Source organism: Pseudorasbora parva, chromosome 18 (assembly GCF_024679245.1).
Source record: "Pseudorasbora parva isolate DD20220531a chromosome 18, ASM2467924v1, whole genome shotgun sequence".
NCBI lineage: Eukaryota > Metazoa > Chordata > Actinopteri > Cypriniformes > Gobionidae > Pseudorasbora > Pseudorasbora parva.
The window spans coordinates 30,384,978-30,412,390 of NC_090189.1; the positions used below are offsets into that span (position 1 = coordinate 30,384,978).

General features: G+C 39.3%; 1 long non-coding RNA gene across 1 annotated transcript in view; it reads left to right on the top strand.

Moving 5' to 3' along the window:
- The window catches only part of LOC137045960 (uncharacterized), a 44,901-nt gene extending 20,049 nt beyond the window's left edge, over nt 1-24,852 (top strand). The window contains exon 3 of the long non-coding RNA XR_010898886.1: nt 24,354-24,852. This is a non-coding gene — a long non-coding RNA (uncharacterized lncRNA). The remainder of the gene's footprint in view (nt 1-24,353) is intronic.
- The last annotated feature ends 2,561 nt before the right edge of the window (nt 24,853-27,413 follow it).

Genomic DNA, 27,413 nt, shown 5'->3' on the forward strand with positions numbered 1-27,413 from the left:
ATCTATCTATCTATCTATCTATCTATCTATCTATCTATCTATCTATCTATCTATCTATCTATCTATCTATCTATCTATCTATCTATCTATCTATCTATCTATGTCTATCTGTCTCTCTGTCTGTCTGTCTGTCTGTCTGTCCGTCCGTCCGTCCGTCCAGGAATTGAATTTACATTTAAAAGCACAGCTGTTAGGTCATTGGGATATCAGAATGTTTTGATCATATTTTATCATTTATTCTATAAATCAGCACATCACTTCCAGTGTCCGCAACAGGGCTGAGAGAACATTGACCAGATCCACAAATCTCTACATATCAACACCAACATTTAGCATAACACATCCTGTCCCTATAGTCTCTCATGAGAGCGCAGAGAAAAAGATCTTCACTTCCTGTTCCAGCATCATGACCTCATAATGCCATTACGCCAACTCTTACAGCCTGGAAAACATGAGTGCGGCCTGTGGGAATACCAGCACTCTTAAGCGGGTGTGGTTGGAGAGATCTGTGTGTGTGTGTGTGTCTGTGTGTGTGTGTAAGAGTTCCCTACAGTTTTGGCAGGTGAAAACATAATGTTTTGCAGGATATGATACCAATTTGTTCTCACATCACACTATATCCTATTTAAAGTTCCATTTAAATCTTACATCATCTAGTATTAATCTGCAAAATCATGTGTTGAAATTGTGCAAAAAATCATCAGCACAACAGTTTTTATCTGCAGATGTATTTCTGCCCAATAATTACAATTGCAGAATTAAACAGAAGTAGGAAAATATTTTTCTTTCTTGTGGGGGCTGTAGTGAGCAAGTAAGAGCTATATATATTCATAATTTGCCATTTAAAATCTGTGAGAATTATTTCTTGCTGGATTTGATGAAGCATATGTTCATTACACAACATTTCAGTCTTCATGTTTTCACATTTAAAGGTATAATTAACCCAAAAATGAAAATATGTCATCATTTACTCACCCTCAAGTTGTTCCAAACCTGTATACATGTCTTTGTTCTGCTGAACACAAAGGAAGATATTTTGAAGAATGTTCGTAACCAAGCAGTTCTCAACCCCCATTGACTACCATAGTATTTCCCCCCACTATGGTGGGGCTCCAGATGACTAGTGTTACTTGCCATTGTTTGTAATTATTTGTGGAATTTGCTTGCAGTTTCTGAGTAAAAATGGTTTTAGTGTGTGTGTGTGTGTGTGTGTGTGTGTGTGAACTTGTTTATATGACATTGTCCCCACAATGTAATATAAACCTGAGATCACCTACATTGTGTACACCCACAATGTAAATGGATTCATAAACATACACAATTATTTTTTTGAACATTTAAAAATGAAGAATGTTTCCTGTGATGGGTAGGTTTAGGGGCAGCGGAGAATATACAGTTTGTGTAGTGTAAATCCATTATGCCTATAGAAAGTCCCCACAATTCACAAAAACACAATGTGTGTGTGTGTGTGCTTGTCAGTCTCAAGGTCAGGCAGGAAATGCCTGTACAGATGTTGCCTTCATGTAGATGGTTATGAGAATGTCCCAGCTCAGACAGGAAACGGTGCGCTTTGTAGCTTATTGCAGTGTTGAGTTCACTCGTATGAAATAAAACACTGAAAGAGTCGAGGTTGTTGACAAAAGGACAAATTTGCGATAAATAACTACTGTTCAAAAAGCCATTTTAATTTAATATAATATTATATATTTCTATTATTAAAGGAAATATACCATACAGCGATGTAGAAGTGATGATTTTAAATTTCCACAATATTTTACAATTTCAATGGAAAGTGATATTTTGTGCATACATATACAGATAATTTTATCTTGAAAAAAAGAAGGTTCATTTGCATAGATTAAATGTTTTACTAAATATTTAGTAGATAAACACCCACAAAAAACTTGTGTTTTATTACACAATATTGTGATCATATAAAAAATGCCTAATTTGATTTAAATGTATAAATGAGTAAAGTCACAATACAAAGCCTTATTGTTATGGGCATTTTATAATAACATTTAATTGTTTAATATAAATACAGTATATACAGTACATGCAAAAAGTTTGGACACATTACTATTTGTAATGTTTTGGAAAGAAGTTTCTTCTGCTCATCAAACCTGCATTTATTTGATCAAAAATACAGATTTTTTAAAAATAGTGTGACATATTATTGTAATTTAAAATATTTGTTTTTCAATTTATTATACTTTAAATGATCGTTTGGTCAGACACAGACGAGGACACAGAGTGATTAGTGTAAGTGCAAAGTTTATTAACAGAGGTTACAGACACAGGTGATACTTAGATAGGATGGTGACACTCAGACGAAGGACGATGGAGGTGAAGACGATGATGATGATGAAGATGAAGAGAGATACTGTGAGTGAGGGCTTCAATTAAGGAAGGGTAGTTACGGGTTGATCAGTGCAAGACCAGACAGTGAGTGTGAAGGTGAGCCAGGCTGATATAGGCTGACTGGTGATGGTGCCCAGGTGTTTAGAATTCAGGTGATGGTGAACGAGTGGGCGTGGGAGAGTCTGATGGTTGTGAGGGCGTGACAGTACCCCCTCCTCCACGGGCGGCTCCTGTCGGCTGGGATAGGCGGCGACGGGGTCTACCACGGCCCCGAAGAGTGGTTTGGTCAGGGTGGTCTTGGGGAAACTGAGTGAGAAGATTAGAGTCTAGCACATCGTTCCTGGAGAGCCAGCTCCGCTCCTCAGGACCGTAGTCCTCCCAATCTAACAGGTATTCCATCCAGGAACCCCGTCGCCGCGAGTCGAGGATGGCTCTCACCCGGTAGACTGATGGGTCCTTGTCGATGGTAGGAGGAGGAGGTGTGGTACCATCACCAGGATCTGTGGGTGAAGAAGGGACAGGTTCAGTGAAGGGCTTGAGCAGTAACACATGAAATGAAGGTGATATTCTGTAGGTGGGAGGAAGGTGAAGGCGGTAGGTGACTTCGTTCAGCTGCCTGTCTACCGTGAATGGTCCGATGTACCGGGGACTCGTGGAGAGCCAGACCTTCTGGCCTGGCTGGTACTGTGGCGTGGGTCCGCGTTTGGAGTCAGCATGGTGTTTGTGTCTCCGGACTGCCTGCTGGAGTTGCACGTGCGCTGAGTCCCAGACCCTCTCACTCTGGCGGAACCAGTAATCCACCGCTGGGAACTCCGAGGGCTCACCCGTCCAGGGGAAGAGTGGTGGTTGGTAGCCGAGGACACATTGGAACGGGGTGAGCCCTGTGGTGGACTGCTGGAGCGAATTCTGGGCATATTCGGCCGAGGGCAGATACTGGCTCCAGCTCTCCTGATTCTTATGGTAGTATACCCTCAGGAATCTCCCGATCTCCTGGATCTTCCTTTCAGTCTGGCCATTGTTGTGAGGATGGTAACCTGATGAGAGGCTGACGGATACCCCTAGGAGACAGAAGAAGACGGTCCACACTCTAGAGATGAATTGGGGTCCTCGGTCGGAAACGATGTCTTCCGGAAGCCCAAAATGTCGGAAGACTTAGGTGAAGAGTGCCTCCGTAGTTTCCAATGCGGTAGGTAAACCTTTGAAGGGGATGATTTTGCAGGATTTTGAAAATCGGTCGACAACGACTAGAATACAAGTGAATCCTTGGGATGATGGCAGGTCGGTCATGAAGTCGATCCCCAGATGGCTCCAGGGACGCTCGGGGATCGGAAGAGGGACCAGCTTGCCCTCGGGGAGTCTCCTAGGGGTGTTGGCAATGGCACAGACTGAACATCCCTTGACGAATCGGGAGACGTCCCGAGGCATGGCGGGCCACCAGTAATGGTGGCGAAGGAGTGAGAGGGTCCTTCTCCTGCCTGGGTGTCCAGAGCCCGGTGAAGAATGAGCCAAGTCCAGAAGGGGCAGGCGATGGCGAGGTGGGACATAGAGGTCCCACCTCGGGAGGTCCATCCCTTCTGGACCTCCCGGTGGAGCAGGCTGTTGGGTGTTCCCCTGTTGGATCTGTTCGTGGAGTGCCCACTGGATCGGGCTGACAACCATGGCTGGAGGGAGGATGGTTTCAAGGTGCTCGGGCTAAGGGTCAGCTTGGTGGAGACGAGAGAGGGCATCCGCCCGGTTGTTCTGGTTCCCTGGACGGTACGTCACCTTGAAATTGAATCTGGTGAAGAAGAGGGCCCAGCATGCCTGACAATGATTCAGCCATTTGGCGTCACAAAGGTTTTCAAGGTTACGATGGTCGGTGATGACTTCAAATGGATGTTCTGCTCCCTCCAGCCAGTGTCGTCATTCCTCCAGGGTGAGCTTAATCTCCAGGAGCTCCCGGTTGTCGATGTCATAGTTCTGCTCCGCCGGGGATAGCTTCTTGGAGAAGAAGGCACATGGATGGAGTCGTGAGGGTGTCCCCTGCCACTGAGACAGAACCGCTCCGACCCTGGTAGATGAGGCGTCCACTTCAACGATAAACGGAAGATGAGGATTGGGGTGGACCAGGATCGGAACAAACTGGAAGGCGTTCTTCAACTGGTGGAAGGCCTCCATGGCTGATAGAGTCCAGGACAGAGACTTGGGCCGGTTCTGGAGCAGAGAGGTTAGTGAGGAGCTGAGCTGGCTGTAATTCTTTATGAAGCAACCCAGGAAGCGCTGCAGCTCTTTGATGGTGGTGGGCTGTGGCCAATGGGTGATGGTGTCATTCCTCTGGTCCATCTTGACTCCATGGTTGTCTATGATGTACCCAAGAAACTGGACAGTAGAGACGTGGAACTCGTACTTCTCAAGCTTGAGATAAAGGTGATGGTCTCAGAGTTTTTGCAGGACTTGACAGATATGCTCCTCATGCTCCCTCAGGTCACTAGAATAGATGAGGATATCGTCGATATAGACAATGACAAACTTGTCATCTAATTCACGAAATACCTCATTCATGTAATTTTGGAAGACGGAGGATGAGTTGGACAGCCCATACATTATCACCCAATATTCATAGTGACCTGCGAGTGTGATGAAGGCTGTCTTTCATTCGTCTCCCTTGCGAATGCAAATAAGGTTGTAGGCACTTCTGAGATCGAGCTTGGAGAAGATGGTGGCCCCATGGAGCTGTTCTAGGGCGGATGGGACCAGAGGAAGAGGATAACTAAATTTGACAGCTTGAGAATAAAAGGTGACGGTAGTCGATACACGGCCGCAAGCCTACGTCCTTCTTGGCCATGAAGAAAAAGCTTGAAGCGGCAGGGGAGGTCGATGGACGGATGAACCCTTGTTGTAGCGCTCCGTGCATGTACTCCTCCATGGCCTTCTGTTCCGGGATGGACAGAGGATAGACGTGGCCCTTTGGTAGAGTGGCCCCAGGCAGGAGGTCGATGGCGCAGTCCCATGGCCGATGGGGTGGTAGTTTGGTAGCCAACCGCTTACTGAAGACATCCTGGAACGCCCGGTAAGCTGGGGGAATGGCCACGTTGACTTGAGTTTCGGGACTCTACTGAGGTGGACTGGACAGGTAATGATGAAGGAACTGACGATGGACCTTTTCGGCGAGGACGATGAATACAACGAACAAAGCAGTTCTCACCCCATTGCAGGATCTCTCTGGTGGTCCAATGGATATGCGGCTGGTGTAATATAAGCCAGGGGCATCCCAGGATGATGTCCGCGGTTGACTCCTCCAGCACCATGAACGTGATGGTTTCCTCATGCAGATGACCAGCGCGTAATGTAAGTGTGGAGGAGAAATGGCGGACACAACCTCAGCCCAGCGGTTTTCCCTGAATGGTGATGATTCTGAGGTCGACGGGACAACGTTGACCTTGAGCGGGTAAATTTTCGAGGGTTTGCTGACTGATGAAGTTTCCCGCCAACCCAGAGTCAATGAGGGCTTGTGCTGCAACAGATGAGTGAGAATTACAAATGAATATTGGCGTCTTGGTAAGGTTTGCCGTTATCCGAGGTAATTGGATGGTACTCATCGCTGGCTGAGTGGGTCGCACGGTGCAGGTTGTCATGCCATGTCCATCTCCCCCACAATACAGGCACAGATGTTGTGATATCCTGCATTGCCGTTCGGTGATGGAGAGGTGTTATGAGTTGATCTGCATGGGTTCAGGTGTTGGAGGTCCGACAGATGTTTGAGCGGGCGGAGGATCGGCAGCGGGTGAGGAGAGGCACAGGCAGATAACCGTTGAGACACGCGGATGGTTTTATGGATAATGGCCTCCAAGCCAATGGCATCCTCGTAGACCACAATAAGTTGCTTGACGTCAGCGAGGAGGCCATGACGAAAGGTGGTTACGAGGGCTGATTCATTCCATCCGCTCATACAGGCCAGCGCGCGGAAGCGCAATGCATAGGAACTCGTTGTCTCTCGTTTGCCTTGGCGAATAGGAAACAGTTGATCATGGACAGATAATTCGTCAGTTTGTTGACCAAATACCTCTTTTAGATGAGTGCAGAAGGCGGTGGTTGAGCCGATGACGGGGGCATTCGCTTCCCATAGTGACTGTGCCCACTGTAAGACTCGGCCTGAGAGTAATGATATGATAAACGCCACCCGGCCTCTCTCGCTGTGGAACAGATGGGAGTTCGCTTCCATATACAGGGAACATTGCAAGAGAAACCCGCTGCAATCCTTCGCTGCGCCGCTGTAGGTCGCTGGTCGGGGCCATGGGACTTATGCAGGCAGCTCACGAAGTAACGGGTGCCGGTGATGACACGCTAGCTTGAGTAGCGGTGGAGGGAGTGTCGTGAACCAGTGAGGATCGTACAGCGTGAACCAGCATGGTGAAGTGGTCTGCAGTGCCTGTGTCCAAAGAGCTCTGCATTTGGTCTGGTCTTCTGTCAGACACAGACGAGGACACAGAGGGATTAGTGCAAGTGCAAAGTTTATTAACAGAGGTTACAGACACAGGTGATACTTAAATAGGATGGTGACACTCAGATGAAGGACGATGACGAAGGAGACGATGGACTGCATTTTATATAGCGCTTTTATCCAAAGCGCTTTACATTTTTGCCTCACATTCACCCATTCATACACCGACGGCGATGTCAGCCATGTAAGGCGCCATCCAGCTCGTCAGGAGCAGCTGGGGTTAGGTGTCATGGACACTTCGACACTTGGTCAAGTGGAACCGGGGATTGAACCACCAACCTTCTGGTTTGTAGACAACCTACATGAACCACTGAGCCACTGCCGCCCCAGTGATGTTGATGTTACCCATCAGATGATGATGATGATGAAGACGAAGAGAGATACGGTGAGGGCTTTGATGAAAGACAGGTAGTCACGGGTGGATCGGTGCAAGACCAGACAGTGAGTGTGAAGGTGAGCCAGGTTGATATAGGCTGACTGGTGAAGGTGCCCAGGTGTTTAGAATTCAGGTGATGGTGAACGAGTAGGTGTGGCAGTGTCTGATGGTTGTGAGGCCGTGACACGTTTATTTCTGTGATGCAAAGCTGAATTTTCAGTATCATTCCTCTAGTCTTCAGTGTCACATTTGACATCCAGTCTATCACATGATCCTTCATATATCATTACAATATTCTGATTTATTAGGAGTGTTGGAAACAGTTCTGCTGCCTAATATATTTGATGAATAAAAGGTTCAAAAGAACTGCATTTATTCAAAATAAAAACATATTTTCAAATAATATAAATCTCCTTTACTATAAATTTTTATCAATGTAACACATCCTTGCTGAATAAAATTATTGATTTATTTCAAAAAAGAAAAGAAAAAAATGACTGACCCCAAATTACTGACCAGTAGTGTATATTGTTGTTACAAAAGATTTCTATTTTTAAAACATTTGCTTCTTTTTTTTTTTTTTTTTTTTTTTTTAAACTTTTTATTCATCAAAGTATTATAAAAAAGTATCACATGTTATGAAAAAATATTAAGCAGCAGAACTGTTTCCATATATATATATATATATATATATATATATATATATATATATATATATATATATATATATATATATAGCTTGAATGCTTTTTTAATTTGTTTAATTAATTTTTATTTGTGGAATAAGGTTACTTACTTGACCTCTTACACCCTATCTCTTCTCCCACCCCCCACCCCCCTCAAACACAGACACATACACACACACACACACACACACTCACTCACTGTATATGGAACTCTGTCCTCAGGGAGAAGTATTTTTTCTCTCTACCATTTCGAGCATCGGAGCTTCTTTTTGTGGACGTGTGATCGGTGCACATTTGGGAGTTCAAGAAAATCCCTGGCATCTTGCCACGCTTTCCATCCATTTAAACATGAACCTTTGCACAAGTCAATGTACTTTCATATTTCGGAGTAAACAATCATAGAATTGCTGAAAACAAATCTATGATATAAGCCACAAATTAAAGTGAAATACAATTAGTGTGAATCAATATAGTCACGTTACTCGTGAATTACATATATTGGCTGGTCTTTTGAAAACTTGATATAACTAGATTATATTAAATGTATCTGCAGCTAGTCAGAAATAAAAGCGGCAGCACAATCTAAATCATTATATTAACCTGTGTGTAATATCTTGTGTCATTTTATTTCTCAAGGAAATGTGTCTTGATTTAAGAATGTGTAGATATTTGTACTGGAAAATAAGGTAAAAATATTGAGTAATTGAATCATCTTTTGCAGTATAGTTATAATGGAGGGAAAATTTTTTCTGCTTTTTGGAACACCATCCACTTTATTTATATAGAAAAGAACAGCTTTAACATTCTTCATAACATCTCCATTTGTGTTCCGCAGAATGAATAAATGAGCAAACAAACAGGCAAATAAACATATACAAAAATTACATTCATTTGTGGTGAAGGTGAACTATACATTTAAAGGGTCTGAACATTAGAGAAATATTAGAGAAATTAGAGATTAGAGTAATATTAGAGAAAATCCGAGTAAACATGGAGTAATGACATTTTCCAAATTAATTTCCTGTGGCATATATTTATTTATATACATATAAATAGGTTTATATTTAACATTTTAATGTAAAACTATAACATCCTCAAATTTCCATCCATCAGTGGGAATAATAAAAAAAACTATTTTACCCATTTTCCCCCCAGAAGCCTAGAGATGCAAATTCAAGAACATCAAAGGCATAATTTCTAAGAGAATATGGTTATCAAACCCAACATGCAAAAAACCCTGGCAGTGCCACTGAATTCAGGTGTGTGTGTGTGTGTGTGTGTGCGGAGAGAGAGAGAGAGAGAGAGAGAGAGAGAGAGAGAGAGAGAGAGAGAGAGAGAGAGAGAGAGAGAGAGAGAGAGAGAGAGAGAGAGAGAGAGAGAGAGAGAGAGAGAGAGAGAGAGGTTTGAAACTAGATTGTGAGTGTGTTTCTGGGAGTTTGCATATTTTCCCATGAAATGTGTATGTTCCTGTGATGTATGTCTTGAGTGTATGTGTGAAAGATTGTGGTTTCGTCAAAAGCTAGAAAAGACAAAGCAGATCGATCTCCCATGTGGAAAGTTCTACAGATGACTAATTCATGAGTCCTGAACTCAGAGACCAGAGAGAGACAAAGAGTGAGACTGACCACCTTAGGCCCTTTCAGCCAGAACATACAGCTGATTGAAATCTTATAAGACAAAGAAAACATTACAAAGATTAACATTAACAATTAACTATTTTATGTTGTTGACAAACTGGCCACAATTTCATATAAATTTGTATGATCTCTTCCTTATGTTTTCATATGATCTGCCCATGCCCCAGTGAGGGTTATGGTTAGAGGTTGGAGACGGGTGAAGCTTCATTCTTACTGTTTGATTACAAATCATACATTGCCTTACGAATCACTTTACATGGATTTGTGTGAAATTGCAAAATCTGGATTTGACTTAATAGAAACCAATTATTGGTAAATGATGACGACAAATTTTAGTTTAAAAAAAAACAACAAAGCTAGATCGTATAACTTCAGAAGACTTAACCCTTAAATGCGTACGTCGTGTCTTTGGTGACCCGGGATGCCATTCATACCCTCCTTTTTTAAGTTAGAAACCAACTGTCTTAGTATTCCTCAATCAATTTAATATAAACAATATAACATGAAAAAAATTAGAAAATGCCTTTTTTTTTCATTCATTTTTTGTCAAATTTATTAGGGTCGCTAATGACCCGAGGTGTGTAACAGTCTAAGTATTTTTTATTTATTTTACATTTTTTTATGCGCAACAATAATCGAATATGGAGTTGTCCCACCCATTGTAGCTATAACACCTTCAACTCTTCTGGAAAGGCTGTCCACAAGGTTTAGGAGTGTGCTTATGGGAAATTTTGACCCTTCTTCTTGAAGTCCATTTGTGAGGTCAGGCACTGATGTTGGACAAGAAGGCCTGGCTCACAGTCTCCGCTCTAATTTATCCCAAAGGTGTTCTATAGGGTTGAGGTCAGGACTCTGTGCAGGCCAATCAAGTTCCTCCACATCAAATGCGCTCATTCATGTCTTTATGGAGCTTGGTTTGTGCACTGACCCAGGTGTCAACATATTCTTTTCAATGAACACACATGCCCTCTTGTTCTTGTCCCCACCAGCCTCTAGACTTGATATGGTTCTCATATGATCTTGAAATATTTCAGTACTTGGAAATCTTAGACAGTTCTAGAATGACTATTTAATGGCAATGAGAGAGCAGAAGAAGCTTTTTGCCTGTGCTTAACCTTTGAGAAGTGAAGATTTGAAGTGTCAAGCACAAGACAGCTCGAGAAACCCATTAGGCTCATAGTGGCATATGTACACACACACTATCAATAGTGCTATTCAACTGGATCTCACGTTCAGTTTAAAGGGATAGTTCACCCCAAAAACGAAAGTTTGTCATCATTTACTCACCTTCAAGTTGTTCCAAACCTGTATGAGTTTCTTTCTTCCGGTGAACACGCAAGAATATGTTTAACAAAAAGTTTATGGGCCCCATTGACCTCCATAAATTTTTCCCCTTCTATGGAAGTCAATGGGGCCCATCAACTTTTTGGGTTACTGGTTACTGACATTCTTCAAAATATCTTTTGTGATCAGCAGTAGAAAGAAATTCATTCAGGTTTGGAACAACTCGACAGTAAATGATGACGGAATTTTCACTTTTGGTGGAACAAAATATAATCAAATTTAGATAAGACAAAAAGACATAAATAAAAGAATAAAGAAATTCACAGAGTTTTATGATTACCAAAGGCATTCAGTCCAACTTCACAGCCAGTGAAACAAAACCAGTAAAAAAAACAAAAAAACATAAGCATGTTGTCCTATAAGCTCTGTCTGCTTTTTTTGATTGACAGGAAGGTTGATAATGCCGACTTCATACCTATTCAATGTTTCGCGTGTGCCTCTGCTGCAAGTTGCATTCTTACCGTCGCATGCTCTTCGTCTTCTGGACCTCATATGCATGTGCAGGCCACGTGGGACAGCATTTGCATTAGAAAGCAGAATACAATGACTTTAATTTTTAACAAGACATTTGGAATGTGCCACAAAGGCAGATTCTCTGCAACTGACGGAGCCCACGAAAGGAAAGAAAAAAAAGAATTATTATTCAGGGAATTAAAGGAAAGCTGGAGTTGATGCGGCACAGACATCAATCAAGTGTTGCGAGTGTCAGAGAGAGGGGGAAAATGCACTGCATCCATGTTTCCAATAAAAATAACATTAAAGTAAATCTGCCATTAATCTTGCATATTGATCAAGGTCGGTGTTAAGGAATTAATCATGAGTAGCACGCTATACATCAAACAGTCATAAATAAATAAGCAGCTCAAACAATGTAGTGCGTCTGGGCCGAGGTCAATACCTCATTAGCAGGGTTGTCTGCGCACACCATGCTTATTTTGAACAATGAAAAGCTGTGGACTAAAGGTTATTACCATTAGGATTATGTTCGATTGTCACAGGTTGAGGTGAAATATCTCCGCACTTTATGGGAAGTGAAATGAGGGGAGTTTCCTGTAAAAGCACTGGAGCTTCATCAGTTCAAACTCGATGAACTGTGACCTGAAAATACCTTGTGCTGAATCACAGACGTAAGAGCTTTCAAACCTTGTTTTTGATTGCCAATCTTGATATAAAAAGACGGTGGGTAATATCTCTAAATTCAATCTTAAAAAGACTAGCCTATGCAGTGCAATGGCTTATTAATGTTAAAAGTAAATTCATCCTTTTGGAATCCTAAAAACAACACAAATCTCTTGACGAAGCAAGACTGTATGAAATATTAAGACTTGTTTTCAGTGTAGAGTTTATTGTGAATATAAATGTATTTTGTCTAACTGCCTTAATGTCTGTACTTAAAACAAATGAAAAGAATGTCCAAGTTAAAATGTTTTGATCCACTGTAGGGAGATTGTGCTATATTGTGTATATTGTGGTATGTAAATATATAGCACTATTGTATAGCACATGAGTGATGAAATGCATGAATGAGAATATAAAGAGTGGGACGTGCTAGATGTTAAAATGAGTTCATGTAAACACAGCCGTTTATGTCTCAAGTGAAAGTAAATAGTTGGGTGTAAACCGGATGTTTATCAGTATAATGGATCTGTGTGCTCATTCTTAAAGGGACAGCAGCCCATTATACCTGATGCTCTCTGTGTCATTAATGTGAATCAAACAAAAGAGAAATTAACACTGCTTTTGACTGAATAACTTATTTTTAGCTTTAATACGAATACATTCATATTTATACAGTGAAGACTATGCAATGTTTTTCTATTGATTATTAAATTTCTGTACTAATTCTAACTAGCATGACAAGCCAGACCCACATCAAGATGTTTGGTCTGGGAACTCACCATAGACAGGGCTCAATCCGAGGGGCGGATAAACGGTTGTCTTTCAAACTCCCTCTGCACGCGATAGGATAGCACTACAACCAACCAGAGCAACGTGAAACGGAGCTAGTTGATAAACTTTAAACTTTCGCTGTATACGGTCGGTAAAATTCTGAACACATTTTTCTTAAGAATGATTCCGGTGCGGTTTTTTGTTCTTTTCTCAAAGTCTTCCAAGGTCGTGCCCAAAGCCAATTCGAAAGGCCGCTGTGGTGTGGCAAGCAGCGGGGCGAGGGACCGCGAGTGCGGGCCGATGACGAGTGGTAATGAGTACCAGCTGCGTGACACACCACGACCACTGTTCACCAGCTTCTGTTTACAAGAAGCACGCGGAAATGCCGCATCTCTACTATTATTATGTAAAACCCGCCCACCGACTCTATACACGATGTGATTGGCATGACCAGAGTTTGTTTTTTCCAGCTCGCAAGTGTATGGAGAGTTGCTAGACGACACTCGCTGCAAATAAGATTTGCTGCCGCCCAGGGTGCTTCTAGATTTCTAGGCTAAATTCTAACTACATGTTAAATAAACCCATTGTACCTGAAAAACTTTATTTGTTTAATTCATATTTTTGTTATATTGTATTCGTCCGGTTGTATATTGTGGTATATATCGTTATCGTGAAATGATAAAATTGTGAAATAAAATTTCTCATTGTGAAATATGAATTTGGTCATATCGCCAACCCCTAATCCACTGTATGCACTAGACATCATCACAGAAATCTGGCGGCCTACAATAATTACATTTTGATAAGTGCTTGCATTTCACACTCCTGGAGCATGGGTAAAACAAGAGGACAGCCCCGTGGCAGGTCTCTGTGGGAAACTCTCAATTTTCGCTCTTAACATGATGATCTAGAAACTTAATTGCTTCCATTTCCCTCGCTCTCCATCTTTTTGCTTTGCTGAGGGCACTCACTTTCTAACCTGCCATTGGGTTTAGTGGCACTCGTGACGGGCATAGCTGATGCCCACTGGGCTTTAGAAGGGGGTTCTCTGAACAGCAAGTGCCTTGGGATCTGTCATATACTTTTGTCATGTTTTACACTTTTATCAGTGCTTCAAAAGTGGCACACTTTCTATCGAATACATGTGCACCTGAAACTCCGTTAAAGCCTCCGGGTTAAGAGTTTAGTATAGGGAAATTAATCAGGGCTAATTCTCCAGTGGCGAAATTAAGGTAAACTGAGGTAAATACTTTGTCATTGTTTGATTCAAAGCACGTTATTAGTCTGCGGAACAAGGTCTCATTATAGGCAATAGGGAAAATAGAAAAGATGGCTGTAATGTGGTGCCGCATTACCATTGACATCTGCCGCAGTCTTGGGAGATTATCTTTCTATGGTGATAATTTGTGAGCCAGGTGTCACCAACAATTACACCCACCTCATCCTGTCTCAACAGGCCTGCGTATCAAGCAATAGCTCCACCCTTCCCCTCATTCCTCCTCTTTTCATCCCCCATCCGGCTTTTGTCATCTCACCTTCAGAAACTCAATCAAGTTGCCCCTCTTTAGGGAGTTTATTAACACTTAGCATGTGAAAAACAGGTGATTGGCATCTCTGCATGACTAACCACTAAAATGAAGCTTTAATGAAGAGAATCTTCTGAATCTCTTCTTGTTAATTACTTTTGAGATCAATTGAAGTCTTAGAGTGTTTCATTTAAGGAGCATGAGATGTCATACAGGAATATAACCATGGGCAGAAATCATCTGTATTTTTTTCTTTCTTCAAATTTAAAATAATTAAGTAAAAAAAGCATTTATAGATTCCAAAAATGTAAATCATTTATTTACTCTCATGTCATTCCAAATCAGTTTTTACACAGAAGGTGAAAATTTGAAGAATATCCTGACATTTAGTTTTTTCAATAAAAAAGGATTATCGTTGATATACTGTTATAATTTTTGTTAATATTTTGAATTAGATTTTGTTTCTGTATTTCTATTTTCACATTAAATTTAGTTAACTTATTTGTCATTTTTATCAGTTATTTTTTTAAATGTCAATTTGTTTTTTATATTACTATTTGTTTTGTTTCAAGTAATGAAAATGGTTTTTTAATGGTTTTAATTTTAGTTTTAGTTAATGATAATAACCCTGGTTCAACTCAGTAGCTGCAGTAAACCACTGACATGCCTTTTATGCTATAAAAATAATAATAATAAAAAAAAAAAACCGAATGCTTAATAAATTAATCACTTCTTTAATTATCAGATTTCAGTTTTTTCTCTGTTCATCACTCAGTTGATTATATTACTTCAAAAGACTTGGGCTGTAATGTGAATCGCATTGTCCGCTTTTATAATGCTTTTAATGGAGTGTGATACGAGAGGTTTTTTTATTTATATTTTTAAATGGCGTTTTCTCCTAACCAGCTATGATTGTGCTGAGCAATAGGCCTTCGCTATAAACTCTCATGTAAACTACAGTAGAAATCAAGTTTGGGTTTGTTTCAATATTTTCGGATTGTGGTTTGTGATTTAGCAACGGCATTTCGAAAAATTTTCATAAAACCAGGCAGATTAACGGAAATGGCTTCTTGATGGTATGGGTATTAAGCAACTTTCTTTGCTAAAATAAAGTATGTACCCCCAAAACCTCAGATGGCTATTAAAGGATGATGTTGGCACACAATGAGGTTATAAGCAGTATAAGAACGTGAGGTGGGGCACAGTTATATCCCTTTACGGTTTCTTACCTGTTTCACTTCCTCTATTCCATCTGGCCACACTTCCTTCATATAGCTTTCAAGTCAAATGCTGCGTCCGAATTCGCCTATATACTACGTCTTAAAAGTATATACTCTTTTTGTGAACAAAAACTATATACTTTTGAGTGTGTAGCAGAAGAGTATGCAAGTTTTGGGACATACTACTTCATCATCTATAATGGACTCTGTCGCTTATTTAAGTGCATCCCATCCCCGTTTAAATGCCCTGTCAATCATCGTCACAGTTTAAATCCTCCACATTCAGTTTAATCTCCTACCGTATCGGAGAGAAATGTAGCCGCACGTTGATCTGCCATGTGTGAGTCTTTAATGCAGAGACTCTCCTCATGTGTTTGCAGTTGAAATATAATGATGCATTTAAAAGTTAATGGCCAAACGTATCATTGCAAAAGTTTACAATGCTGCTGCAGGTGAAATATAATGTGGATAACACTGAATAAATATATTTCGTTGGGTTAAATACTGATAATTAAAAACTCATACCCCTTTATCTAAACCTCTCTCCTTAACCGTTGGACTCGCACATCTGTCATGTTTGTAGTTTTTTAACGCTTTTTATCCGCGTTTGTAGTTCTAATCGAATCCTCGTCCAACTCGCAATGGGTTGTGGGCAATATCAGCCGTTAGAGTGTGCGTTGATCCATACTTCGAACTCAGACCGGAAATAGTAGACCATCCGGTTATCTTTGGAATACTCTTTTTTTAGTGTACTACAATTTGGGACATACTTATTTCGAATACTATTTAGTATGGATAGTATACGAATTGGGACGCAGGGATCGTAATATTAGAACTAGATTTTCACACCTTTTTTAAAGGCAAAGTATGTAAGTTTCGCCGCTAGAGGTCGCTTACTCAAAACACAAACAAAGGTGTAGCTTGATGACGCCGTGAATGAGCGTGGAATCATGGGAGTTGTCTTTACCTCCACAGCGGATGGAGAGCAATCCGGGACTGGAAGAAATCATGTTCTTGGACTCGCTAATTAATTCAATTTTTAATAGTGTCATGAAACAGAGCCTGGACATTTTACATTGCTGCATTTATTAGGGATGGGACGAAATATCTTTTGATAAAATATCGCGATAAAAAACGTGACGATAGCATCAAGGTCGAAAAAAATGGATCGCAAAATAAAGATAGATGGCACTGCTGCATGATTTGCGTAGTATATACATAATTTAGTGTATTATATGTGTGTGTGTGTGTGTATGTATATGGGGCAGACATACAGTCTATGGTGGCAGGCTGGCAGCACCGTCTGCTGATCAAGGTAAAAAAGCTAAATGAAAAAAAAAATTATATCCGGGGAACGGTGCGGTACGTCGTCACGTCAAGACTATATGGCTCCATTTAACATGGTAGAGAAAAGAAAATTCATCCAAATGTTCAATGTGCTGGAGCCCATGTTTAAGATGCCATGTCGAGGACATTTTTCAGAGAAGGTAATACCGGAAATTTACAATGAAATCAAACAAAGCATGAAAGAGTATCTAAAAAATGAATAAGTAATGAAAAAACAAGAAGTTGTTTTTATACAGTAATATTATCTTCTTTTTTGATATCGTATCATGATGTATCGTATCGTAACCCTGGCATATTGAGGTGCATCGTATCGTGAGTTTAAGTGTATCGTCCCATCCCTAGTATTTATTATGTTTATATGACGCAGTTGAAAGCTGCTGCTCTTTTTGTTGTTTATACGATTACAGTTACATTTAACGTTTGACGGTTCGGTTCTTCTTCCCTGAAGTTTGTTATTATTCTGTTTGATCACTGATTATCACATTATTTTATTTTATTCTAATGAAAATCTAATCTGACTTCACTTTATTGGACAAATTAAAATTGTGGGGTAACGCAGTGCTTTTTTATTTGGGCAAAACAATCATACATAAATTAAGCTTAAGTGTGTTGAAAGTTATGTTAACGTTACTCTGTGCGTTCGCTAAGTGACTGCAATGAGACAAAGTAATCTAGATCGATATTAGTATATCATTATTAAAAGCTGGATGACTTGTGTTGCTAAATGGCATGCAATTCATTTTAAAATACACTGCTCAGGCATAACATTATGATCAGGATGATAATGTAAAGTGAATAACACTGATTATCTCTTCACCATGGCACCTGTTAGTGGGTGGGATATATTAGGCTGCAAGTGAACATTTTGTCCTCAAAGTTGATGTGTAGAAGCAGGAAAAATGGGCAATCGGAAGTATGAGCGAGTTTGACAAGGGCCAAATTGTGATGGCTAGACACCTGGGTCAGAGCATCTCCTGGTCTGCAGTGGATAGTATTTATCAGCCTATGCTGACCCCTGTCCACCTCCAAAAGCGTCAACAGTGGGCACGTGAGCAATAGAAGTGGACGACGAGCAATAGAAGAAGGTGGCCTGGTCTGATGAATACGTTTTTCTTTTTTATCACATGGATGACCGGGTGCGTGTGTGCATCTCTTACCTCGGGAAAACATGGCACCAGGATGCACTTTGGGAAGAAGGAAAGCCAGCAGTGGTTCTCTGGGCAATGTTCTGCTGGGAAACAGAATGTGCATATGGATGCATTTGTGATGCCGAATTAATCTTTGAGTCTTATGTGAATATTGTTTATAGGACATTTGATAACTTCTGTTTTTGTGACCTATGTGACCTTAGCCCGTGGGACTACGGATGGAAATTAGCCCTTGGCTACAATCCGGAATAAAAACATAATCAAAGTAGTCCATATGTGACATCAGTTAGTTGATAAGAATCTCTTGATACATCGAAAATACATTTTGGTCCAAAAAACCCCCAAAACTACGACTTTATTCAGCATTGTCTTCTCTTCCGCATTTATTTTCAAACCTCAAATAAAGATTCAAACGGTAATGAATCAGCTTATTGATTCATGATTCGGATCGGCAATGGCACGTGATTTCATCAGTTTGGCAGTTTGACACGCGATCCGAATCATGAATCAAATCCACTGATTCAATCAATCCGATGAACTTACAAACAATCCGAAGGTCTTATGTGTGTGGAACGACATTAGGGCGAGTCATTAATGACATCAATTTCCTTTTTTGGGGTGAACTAACCCTTTAATATAATTGTTATAAGCAAAATTACTTCTTAATCAAAATCATCTTCATTATAGAAGAGGTGAATACAAATTATTTTTAGCATTAATTAATTTTTTTGCATCATAAATTCAGGCACACTCTTGTGCTTCAGGGGTTGCAAATAAAAAAAAAAAATTGGGCACCATTTAAAATTCAGTTAGTATCCATAGGCAGCTAATACCCCTTTTGTTTTCTTTCATCACTAGACACTTTTGCTAAACGCTATCAGTAGCAAACAACAGAGCAGGATTAGCAAGCATCCACTCCATCCGTCCTCCTAAGTGACTAGCACACTCCTGGTGGCATCAGAAAGATCCATAATGCCGAGCAGCTGTTAGGGACATTTGGACACAGGTGAGGCTGATGCTCGCCCCACACCGCAGGGCTGACGGCTTCCAGTATCACTGCTTTATGGAGGTCAAAAGATCATCTCCACTAGCAACAAAGGGCTGAGGATTAGTTTTGTAACATAGGAGGCCCTTTTCGTCTGCGATGAATGCAAATGATGCAAACAAAAGCGATCGGGAGGTGATGGTCTGTCAGATTAGGGTGTCTGGACGTACACTTTGGATGCTTCCAATGAATCGCTCCACTCTTATAGAGCAGATGGTATTGTGACGTTTCACAGTTACTATTAAACTACATAATAGGTTATTTTAGGCACTCCTAAGCTGCATCCCCTTCTTTTTTTGGAATAGCTCGGAGAAGCTTGGACTACCTTTTTTTAAATATATTTTTAGTGACTTTTGACCCAAAGGTATAATCCTTCAGGACCAAAAGAGGGCAGCATAGTTCTGTTTGATTCTCAATTATATATTGAGAAGAATGAGCCAAAACCATTTGTCAATGTTTGAACATTTTAAAGTAAACACCATTTTTGAGATATAATTAAAATAATAATGGTAATATAATGCATTCAAAAAAAGTCACAAGATTTTAATTTCGTCATAAAATGGAATGAGATTTATAATACAAAATATTTTCATAATAGTCAAGAAAACCGATTTTTAGACATTTATTTTATTTTCATACATACGTTTATGGATGACAGATCTTGTTGTTTTTCCCCGTGGGAGTTAGATTGATGCTAATGTTATTACAAAAGAATATGTACTTGTTTTTATAGTTGCAGTCATGTTTACTAAGCATTCATGTGAATATTCCTGAGCTGACTATAAATATGATGAAAGAAAATAGTCACAATGACTTTTAATTCATTGAAAATGTGCTGTTTTTCAGCTGTGAAATTGCAGATTAGACAACCTTTTGTATTTCTTAGATGGGTAAAATATATTGTGCTTTGTAATGAAAATGTAGGTGAAACGTCAAGCAGTCCATAACCAACAAAGCAGTCGAAAAATCACTACTGTTTATATTCTGTTGCATATATTGGTCTTTTAAACATAAGGGTTCATGATTCATTTTGTATCAGAATTAAAATTGTGAGTCTGCTGAACTGAGGAATTGATTAGTCTGATAATTAAAAACCTAATAGCCTATATAACAAAGCGTCATTTATATCCTGCAATTTCTCATGCAATACATTATATTAAAGTTGTGTTATCATTTAAAAGTTACATCACATCTGCCACAGCACAATACACTTGGAGCAGAGTTAGAGTAGAAGCTATATTACAGTACACACAGTGGCCTACAGCCCACTCAAAAAAAAAAAAAAAAAAAAAACTATTTGATTTAAAAAAAGAGATCTCAATTGTTTCTTCTAGACAGCGATGTCAAATCTCCAAAAACAAATACCCTTACGGCCTGTTCACACCAAGACTAATAAATATAAAGATAACTAAATAATAACTATATTAGCGCCCACACCAGCGGCGGAAGCTCATTACAGCAGGATGGATTCTGATTGGCAGTCAATGTTTCATTCTGAAAGGGGTTCCAGCTATCGTTATCGTTATAGCTGTGGTGTGAACTCTGCTATTCTTTAATACTGAGAATGATTTTTAGAACTATGTTTGTATTGCCGTCATCTTATAGGCTATAGTTATAGTCCTTGGTGTGAACAGGCCTCTCATTTGTGCAGTTATTATTATTAGTAGGCCTATAGTATTATTTTGTCTTTTTGGAATTTTAATGTGTGTACCTGGATGTGGAGAAGTTATCTGATGAACATTAAATAGCCTTTAGTGTCTTTCTACAACACACTTTGGTTCGCGAAAAACCAAACGGTCTATGACTGCAGGCCCACAACATACTGAACGCACTCTCACGGGCCCTGTTTTGTGAAAAATCACTGTGACTAAAGGTAAAATCTACCATAATCTAAATGAAAGGTCAGACATCTTTAATATGAAAACATTTCTCAATAAATTCAGCCAAAAAAGAAATGACCAGAGCTATGATATCTCTTTTTTTTCCAACGATTGTCTCATTAGTGTCTATTTCTTTAGAGCAATTTCAATACTGATCGACGGTTAACTGATCCGCATTAAATATTTGTCTTTTTACAGTTTTCCTTTGGACAAATCACTTCAGATATGAGTCAAGTGACAGTAATAATGGAATAATCGGTTTAAAAGGTTTAAAAGATCTGCATTTTCATGGGTTTGAATAAAAGATTTTGGATGCACTTTACAATAAGATTCCATTATTAGTATTATTGAACTACTGATGAACTGTACTTCTACAGCATTTATTAATCTTTGTTAATGTAAATTTCAACATTTACTAATACATTATCAAACTCAAAAGTTGTATGTGTTAACAGTAGTAATGCGCTGCGCTGTAACGAACAAACAATGAACAGCTGCATTTTTATAAACTAACATTGCAAATATTAACAAATACAGTAACGAAAGTACTGCACATGCTAGGCCATGTTAGTTAATGTTAACAAATGAAACCTTATTCTAGTGTTACCATATTTTGATTATGAGAGACAAGTATAACAGCTTTGTGCATCAAAACCACTCCTCTCCTGGTAAAAAAACCCCTTGATTTTCAAAAGACAACTAATTTGTGACAGCTGAATGTAACATTTTTGACATGCAAAACATGCCAGTCTGTAAGCAACATTAGAGAATATTTAAGCCACAAAATAGCTTCATTCCGTAAAATGTCTCCAGCACATTTTTGTAATTACCCCAAAATCAAACATAGTTCACCCCTTATGCACGTTATCATGTCCGTCAAAAGCGTAGGCTATAGCTAATGGTTGGAATATTAGAACTAAATACATCGAGGGACTGATGGACAATCAATCACTTCACTGAATACTTGCTGGCTAAGAAATAAACATATATTACCTTACGATCCATCTGTTTTTAAATCCACATAATTTGAATATCACAACATTGGTGTCTGACAAAAAATAACATGCACAATACACAGTAGTATTTACGAGAAGCAGAGGTCCAAGCAAGTCACGCAAAAAAACAAAAAACAAAACCCACATTCATTTACCTTGAGTAAATCAGAACAGAAATCGTTGGAAGTGGAAAAAAGAGATGGATTAACCCTTAAATGCGAATGTTTTGCCAATCATATATTCAGGTCTTTAGCGACCCGGATCTATATCTAACTCGATCTCTACCTGTTGCGATAATATTTACCTTTTGGAGCTGGGAAGGGTTAGTTTGAGCAGATGTTTTCATCATCACTGTCCTCGTCAGAGCTCATTTCCCAGTACATTCAGCATCTGGCTCATATTCCCAATATTAATCATATTCTATTTTATTCTACCTATAATTTTCAACATCTTCCAAAGCAATATTTTGATCGCTGACAGCTTCTTCGCCAGATCCACCATCAAGTGACAATGACACTAATGTTTCACTTGGAAAGTCACTTCATCATTGTAGAGGCATTGTCACCTTGTGGAATAAAGGAAGTAAAAGTAAATAAATGTCTTGATATACTAAATTATTGTTGTATAGAAAAATATACTTACACTGTTACACACCTTGGGTCTTATGTGACCCATACAATTTTTACAAACCAAAAAAATAAAATAAATTACATGGAAGGTTGATGTCTAACTTAAAAAAATGTATGAGAAAAAAGGTAGCGAATGACATCCCAGGTCACTAAAGACCCGAGGTATGCGTTTAAGGGTTAAAATACCATTTGTAAACATCTGCGTGTCATCTGATTGACCAAAGCGTGTCTTAATCTTTATATAACTTTATATAAAATTGTATGCCAACAAATTTCCATAATTGCCTTAAAGGGATAGTTCACCCAAATGAAAATTAGCCTATGATTTACTCCCCCTCAAGTCATTCTAGGTGTATATGGCCTTCTTCTTGCAGACGAATACAATCAGAGTTATATTACAAAAAGGCTTTTGGGGATTTTTGCTCTGTTTTTGAATTAAATTAAAATGCATCTGTCTGTTAAATAACTGCTCCACACAGCTCTGGGAGGTTAATAAAGGCATTTAGAAGTGAATTGATGCATTTATGTAAGAAAAATATCCATTTAAAATTTGTAAAATTAATGTTTAGGCCGATCGCCTTCCGTATTCGGTTTATGGAAAAAGTGTTGAAAGTGCCTCTGCAGTTCAAAGGCTTACACTGTGTCTTAACTACATGCGATACGATAAGATTCCAGTGAAAAGCAACTTGTCTGTCCACACCAGGCGTGACGCGAATATGAGATGCAGCAAATCAATCAAAAACCACAGCCAATCAGAACAGCGTGTGGGCGGGCTCTAGCCGCAAGAGCGCGGCACCAGACATAAATCTTGACAGCAAGGAAATAAATAAGTACGTAACTAAATTCACAAATATTCCACCATTTAAACTACTAAAAATACATACTGAGTTACTATCGTTGTCATAGAAAATACAGTTGGTTCACAGACTGAACGCTCTTGTTTCAATGTGTTTAATTTCAAGTTCTGAGGTGAATTATCCATTGCTGCTTTTAGTATGACAAAGCTGGGAGCGCTAACTGATATTCAAAGTAACATTACACACTTTTAGCATTAAATTAAGCACATAAACCCTACCTGAGATTAACATTGCCATGTTTTGTGTTGTTGTTCCAGCCGCGACGTCGCACAAAAATTGAAACGTTTCTAAAATGGTTTCATCGCGTGTCGCCATCACGGCTGATTATGACAAAAAATCGAATGAACATGGAAAAGATACCTTTAATCGCGTGTCGCGTGTAGTTAGGACATGGTGTTATGCTACCAGATACGCTTGTCAGACGTCGCGTATGCATCTTGAACCCCTAGAAGGCACTTGGAACTTTGGAACTTTAATTCCAAAAGATTTAAATATGCATATTTTTCTCACACAAACGCAACGATTTGCTTCAGAAGGCCTTTGTTAACCTCCCGCTGTGTGGAGAAATGTTATTTGATAACAAAAACAGAGCAACAATCCCTGCCATTATAAAGCTTGGATTAGCCAGGACTTTTTTCAATATAACTCTGATTGTGTTTGTCTGAAAGAAGAATGTCATATACACCTAGGATGACTTGAGGGTGAGTAAATCATGGGCTAATTAGTTTTTGGGTGAACTATTCCTTTAATGATTGGCCTTTGTATCTGGATATCGTGAAAAAAAGTAACAATAGCAGGCCTACGACATATTGAACGCACACTCTCACAGGCCCATTTTGCACTATAGAGTCAACTTTGACTGAAGTGAATAGCTATTAGCTAGACGTCTGACCAGTGTGCTGTTGTTTTCCATGTTCTCACGCGTATCTCAGGCATGCCTCCATGTTGCCAGCGGGACAGCGCACTGATTCGGCGCGCGGCAGATGTGGCACAGTGGCGTCTGCCGCTTCTGACTGCAGCTCCCTGTGTGATGTGACTGAAGAGATGAAAGGCGAGGTTGTTGCTGTGGCGGTAATTACCACGGATACAAACGGGAACAAAAAGCTGCTTTGTTTGCCATTCTGTCACCCAATCAGTGGGGGTGCGCAAGTCTTTCTGATATGTATGTCAGAATCATCTGAAACATTTCTTTACCCTCTGTATTAATACACAAATTGTAAGTAATAAGTGTGATGTTGCATAGATGTTCAATAGGCACTCGGTGACTATATTCAACTTCATGAGCGTGAAGTGAGATCCAGGGTAAATGTTTCTTCTGCTAACTCCTACTTGAGTTCTTTGTTGTTGTTTAATGAAAGTAAGCAATTAAACGGTGGGAACAACAGCAGTCAACAAACACCTTATTAGTTAGTTTGGACCGACCTCATCTAGTAAAGTATATGCTCAATAAATGAATCAAATCCCCCTCATTTTTCCAGTTCTTATTTGATTCCTCTGAAGTCTGGATGGAAGTGGCCTACACCCGATTTAATGAGAGTGAGAGGTGTCATGTAACATTGAATGATTGATTGACAGTGCTGCAGGATGAACTCATGAGATTCTGTCTTTTAAATAGCTACCGTATTTAGGATGATCATTAGCTGGTGTCAGTTTTGAGATGTTCAGAACCTGATGCAATCAGGAGCAACTACTAATTGCAAGCTGTCGTAAGTGGAAGCTTGCTAAAACGTCTGTTCAAGTAGTTTGGAAGTCAGTGTAATGAACTGGATTTTTTTTATTAGGCTTCTTTTACTCTATAATGACTTCAGAAGTGGGCTGTATGGCCAAGATCTTATTTCATGGTGGAGTTTTTTGGTAACACTTTACAATTAGTTTCAATTTGTTAGCAATACTTTTACAGCGTTTGTTAATCTACATTAACACTAATTTCTACATATAGGCATATAGTTATACCCATATAGTTATATAAATGAACAGTTAATTTACAATAGAATTTAGATTTATTAATCAACATTACCCAAGATTAATAAACACATTTGTTGTTTATTGGTACACTGTAAAAAAATATTTAGAAAAAAGTTACCTGGTTGCCTTAACCTTTTGAGTCCATTGAAATTAATTTTTTTAATTAATACAATGAACATTTTTTGAGATTCGACAACCTTTATTAAAATATTATTAAAAGATTTTGTAAGCATAGTGGGTAATTGTGTGTGTTTTATTTCTGATGACGCAGCCAAATTGTGCTATTTTCATGATTTATCAATTTTTTTATGTGGTTCAGATACAATAATATTTTGAGTTTCTGTCTATTAAACTAATTTCCTTCATTGTATCAACTTAAATTTTTAATTTCAATAAACTCAACATTTTAAGGCTACCAGGTAACTTACTTTTTAAAGTTAAACCAACAAAAACCAACAATATTTTTTTACAGTGTAGTTCAGGAGACCCAGTTATTAACTACTGTTATTACACAGCTCTGTGAAATACTTGATTCTGATCAATCGTGCATTTGCAAGAAAGGCACTTTCAACACTTTTTTTATGGAAGACGATAGGCTGTTACTTTACTTTATACATTTTTAAATATGGATATTTTCTTACACAAACTCATTGATTCGCCTCAGAAGTCTTTATTAACCCCCCGGAGCCGTGTGGAGCACATTATTTGATGGACAGATTCACGGACAGCATGCAAACAGAGCTACAACTTCCATTATAAAGCTTGGATTAGCCAGGACTTTTTAAATATAACAAAAAAAAAGATTGTATTTGTCAGAAAGAAGAATGTCATATACACCTAGGATGACTTGAGGGTGAGTAAATCATGGGATAATTTAAATTTTTGGGTGAACTATCCCTTTCAGCATTATTTTCAACATATATGGTAAAAAAACATTTAAAATCATTGCTAAAACAAAACCTTTTTAGCAATAGATAAAGGCTTAAAGGACAACTCTGGCAACAATTTTTAAGTTTATCTTTATCGTTATATCTTTGTGAGTACAGTCTATTAAAAAAAAAAAACTAACCGGATTGGTGCTTGCAAAGAGTTATTACAGTTAGAGCTCCACTCAGCTAAAACGGCAGCCTTGGGGGCATAAACGTAAAGGGTGTCTTTGTGCCTCTTAACAAACACAAAATGCAATTAAAATGTCTGTCCAACATGAACAGGTCCCTTACATGACAACGAGATGCGTTTAGCCACTTAGCCGTTGTTTAAATTCACCTAAATAGTGTTTCAGACAGCTAGCTGGGAATGCAGTTGTAGCCAGAAAAAAAGGCAAATAGTCCAGTTGGGAAGAGCGTCATGTGTATGAAGAGGCTTTGCTCATCGGCTCGTCGGTTCTCAGTATCGAACTGTACTGCTGATCCGAGAACCACTTGTCGTTCAGTTACTCGCGCATGCTCAGTATCAGCTGCTCGTGAGTTCATCAGATCTCTCAGCAAAACACGTCTCAGTTCAGTGAACGGTTGGAGTTACAACATATAATTCAAGACATTAGTTTATTTCTATTCAGAGGGTCTGTCACATGTCAGAAAGTGAGCAACTAAAGTAAATAATTGATCAGCGCTGATTTGAGACGCGAACCGTTTAGAATGATTCAGTCCGATTTGGTGAACTGGTTCGCCCGGTTCACTAAAAAGAACCGGTTAAAAAGAAGTAATGCTAGTGATGTTACGATCGGGCTCACAAGTGAAGAAGAAATGGTTCACGTTTGTGCCTTTCCGAATTGTGGCAACAGAATGTGAAAATGTACAGCGAACACTTTGATAAGGATGACACAACACACTTAAACAGACACAACACAGCGGGCCGGATGAAGAAAAATGCCATTCCGTACGGTGTTGCCTCCAGGCAACATAGTCTATTTTAGATTATTCTTAATTAAATGAAGCACCAATGTATTGTTCAAACCTATCCCCGGGAAGAAGAACTCAAATACTAATCAATGAAAGTGTAAAAAAATGGGTCACATGACCCACGGG